Source organism: Schistocerca serialis, chromosome 6 (assembly GCF_023864345.2).
Source record: "Schistocerca serialis cubense isolate TAMUIC-IGC-003099 chromosome 6, iqSchSeri2.2, whole genome shotgun sequence".
Lineage (NCBI taxonomy): Eukaryota > Metazoa > Arthropoda > Insecta > Orthoptera > Acrididae > Schistocerca > Schistocerca serialis.
In genome coordinates, this window is record NC_064643.1 from 493,112,831 (window position 1) to 493,117,361 (window position 4,531).

Consider the following 4,531-nt stretch of genomic DNA (forward strand, 5'->3'; position numbering starts at 1 on the left):
TGCCGTATGTCATTCCAATCGCTACAGACGTCTAATATCCTACTACAAGAAAGGAGTGCGCTCCAATTATCTGTGATTGGAGTGAACTTTATTCTGTGCATCTTGTACTTTAAATGTTTCCGAAGCAGGCATGGTAACCTGTACGGTGTCTGCGGAGACATATGAAGAAAATCGCCCCAAAGCCTACCTCAGACCAGCTGACACGTCAGATCAGTGGTCCGCATTACAGTGTGAGGATTCGATCTCCACCCATTTCACCTGCCACTCTCGCAAGTCAGCACGCTGATGGCTGAATCACTGATTCCCATCAAACTACATTTGTGCCTATCATGATGAAAGACTTATCCTGTATAATGAATGAAACATGAACACCTGTAATGTGGTCTTCATTGTCAAGATGAAAATACTGGATTCCTAGAGTGACTATCCACTGCACCTGGAGTACGTATATTAAGGGTTATACTTGGATATGCGTTAAGATATCAGAGAATAATTTAGACAGCAGGAGAAGAAAACACAAACGGAAAACTATGTAGAGGAAGACAAGGAGTGGAAAAAACGTATCACTGAGAATTTTTAAATGATTTGTGTTCTTTCTTTGTAGTTTCGTACTTGCAGTTACACCATATTTTCGTGGGGTCGGTTGTCAGTTATAGGACGTGGTAGTGTTATGGTAGAAGGTGGCCGGATACCACTCATATCGCCTCTCCTTCGTCTCAGAACAGAATTAGTGTATCCCATCTATGTCTGTCTAATGTTAACCCATGCAACAATGTGCGAACGTTTTCTAAATATTGGTGAATCGTAAAACTGAGGCGAGGTGCGGGTACCAGCCTAGTACTCACTTATTCGGATGTGGAAGACCTAAAAGCCACATCCAGGCTGGCCAGAACATACATTTCTTCGTTAATCTGCCGGGAGTATCAGATCATGTTCCAGCGCGCCTCCTCGGATCCAGGAAGCCGCGTGCCACCAAGTGCAGCTACGTTGGCCTGTCACTGAAACTAGCCGCTTTATCTCAAAGCGAACACATTACCTCTACCAGCGGGTGGACCGTAATTAACGTGCCTTATCAATCTGTTTTATTGGAAACAGACAGAGTAAATTAAAAGCAAAATTAAATTAGTTTACTGAAAGTAGGCACTACCTCAATCAGTTAGTGTGAGTTAGAAATCTCATTGAAAAATAAACAGCACTGCATTGTATAGACACGATTAATCTATAATAATTGACACGAAGATATCTCTCTGTAGACCCGATCTGTATCTCGTACACCCGTTCAGAGGTGAACTTATCTTAGCAGCTGAAGGTTAAGAAATGAAATCGATTTGACAGAAGGTGCTGGAAAAGGGAAGTGACTGCTCCCAGAGGGGCAATGGCAGGGGAGGGGGGGCCTAGATTTTGTACTCAGGTTATATAGATCACTCGGCAGCGGTCTTGGTTAAATTAAGAAACTGAAGAACGGCAAAAATAACGAGAGAGAGGGGGGGGGGGGAGGGAGAGGAGAGCCCAAAGTACTTCAGTGTTTTTAATAAGTGCAGTCAGTGGCTGAAAGCTCACAATCAAGTCTATGACCACGTTTGGCTCAAGACAAAATCAAAACAACCCATCAGGCTAACACAGTGGTTCCCAACTTTTCTTCGACCATTTCCCCTAAGTGCAATCATAAATTAGCAGGTATCCCAACCCCTTTCCCATCCCTGCAATCTGTTGCCCCCTTCCCCCCCCCCCCCCCTCCCAAACGCACACACGCCAACTATAGCATATTTTTATTTTTAAAATGATGAAAGATGAATGATATGTAGATCGTGTGTGGGACGAGTGGGGGGCAGGGAGGTGTTAGAATGAATGACAAAGGAATTCGTGGTGCATCGCAAGTGCTACCTGCATCTCCTTCTCGGACAAGAAAGCTAACTATCCACTGTGAGGCAGACGTTACGAAACATACTTCCCCTGCATTACTTATCCCTTTTGCTGCACTTGTTTCATCTTCACAGTGCAATCCCATTTAAAATAAACCAAGTTAAAATGTGTAAATCACTACTGCACTCCTTGCTTCTGAACTGGCAGAAATAGGAAGACTTCAGGCTGTTAATGCTTTGTGTGTGACCACAGCCACTCATAGTAATAATAATGATAATGATAATAATAATAATAATAATAAATCCCGTGGAGGCCCGGCAAAAGAACAGGCCTCCGGTATGTTCTGCCAGTCGTAAAAGGCGACGAAAAGAACAAACCACTAAGAGGGCTAACCCCCCTTTTAGTGTGATTACTTGGTTCAGAACAGAACTAAAGAAGCCTTGGACAAGCGCCGTCATGGTCGGGGACGACGCTTGAACCCTATGCCCGCCCACAATGGTAACGACACTGCTAGCCAACTGGAAAACGATTTAAATCCAAATAGAGTTGTTTTGCAGGATATGCTTCCTGCAACCACCCTAGAAGGAAAACAAAGACAGAGGATGAGATGGTCAGATGAAGTTAATCGACACCTCATGTTCTGTTATTACCAAGCAACAAACCTAGGAACCAACACAACTGGATACAGACCACAAGTATACACAACATTTATTACCAGATACCCGGAATTAAAATTTTTAACAGAACAAAGACTAGCTGATCAGATCCGTGTAATAATAAAAAATAACAGGATACCCCAGTCAGAATTAGAAAACATCAAACAACAAATACTAGAACAAAATAATGTGCAGTCAGAAGAAGAAGAAAATACAGTAAAGGACTCAAACATCCCAGAGCAAACAAACGAAGAACAACACGCACCAATTAAACAATCAGAGGAAAACGAAATCTTAAGACAGCCACCAGAACAAGCACAAATAGAACACGAAGAGACACACGTGTTAGATATAGAAGAGAAATTTCAGCTGACATATATAGAATACAAAGACACAAAAACAGACATTAGACCATTCTTGCATAGACCGCAAAATAACCCACAAGTCGAAACAACAATAAAAACTATCAACACAATTATACACAACAAAATAAATGAAAATACAACTATGGAAGAGTTACAACTACTGGTTTATGTAGGAGCACTAACTACACTAAATATACTCACAAAGTAGAGATCAGAACAAACCAACACACAGAAGAAACCCACAAAACCAGCATGGCAACACAGGCTACAGATCAGAATAGAAAAACTGAGAAAAGACATCGGACAGCTAACACAATGTATAAGAAGTAAAATATCAGACAAAAAACGAAAAAGGTTAGGTAAAATCTCACAACAAGAAGCAATAGAGCAATTAGATGAAAAAAAGCAGAAATTACAAGCATTGGCCAAACAACTTAGAAGATACAAAAAAAGTGAAAATAGAAGGAAACAAAACCAAACATTCAACACAAACCAAAAGAGATTTTACCAAACAATAGATAACACACACATTAAAATAGACAATCCACCAAACATAACAGACATGGAACACTTCTGGAGCAACATATGGTCAAACCCGGTACAACGTAACAGGCATGCACGGTGGATACAAGCAGAAACACACACATACAAGATGATACCACAAATGCCTGAAGTGAAAATTTTGCAACATGAAGTCACCCAAGCAATTAATTCTACACACAATTGGAAAGCCCCTGGAAATGATAAAATAGCAAATTACTGGCTAAAGAATTTCACCTCAACACATTCACATCTAACTAAATTATTTAACAGTTACATTGCAGACCCATACACATTCCCTGATACACTTGCACATGGAATAACCTATCTGAAACCTAAAGATCAAGCAGACACAGCAAACCCAGCTAAATATCGCCCCATAACATGCCTACCAACAATATACAAAATATTAACTTCAGTCATTAAACAGAAATTAATGACACATACAACACAGAACAAAATTATAAATGAAGAACAAAAAGGCTGTTGCAAAGGAGCACGAGGATGTAAAGAGCAACTGATAATAGATACAGAGGTGACATATCAAGCTAAAACTAGACAAAGATCCCTACACTACGCATACATTGATTACCAAAAAGCTTTTGATAGTGTACCCCACTCATGGTTACTACAGATATTGGAAATATACAAAGTAGATCCTAAATTGATACAGTTTCTAAACATAGTAATGAAAAACTGGAAAACCACACTTAATATCCAAACAAATTCAGATAACATCACATCACAGCCAATACAGATTAAGTGTGGAATATACCAAGGAGACTCATTAAGTCCTTTCTGGTTCTGTCTTGCTCTGAACCCACTATCCAACATGCTAAATAATACAAATTATGGATACAATATTACTGGAACATACCCACACAAAATCACACATTTGCTATACATGGATGATCTGAAACTACTGGCAGCAACAAATCAACAACTCAACCAATTACTAAAGATAACAGAAGTATTCAGCAATGATATAAATATGGCTTTTGGAACAGACAAATGTAAGAAAAATAGCATAGTCAAGGGAAAACACACGAAACAAGAAGATTATATATTGGATAACCACAGCGACTGTATAGAAGCGATGGAAAAAAC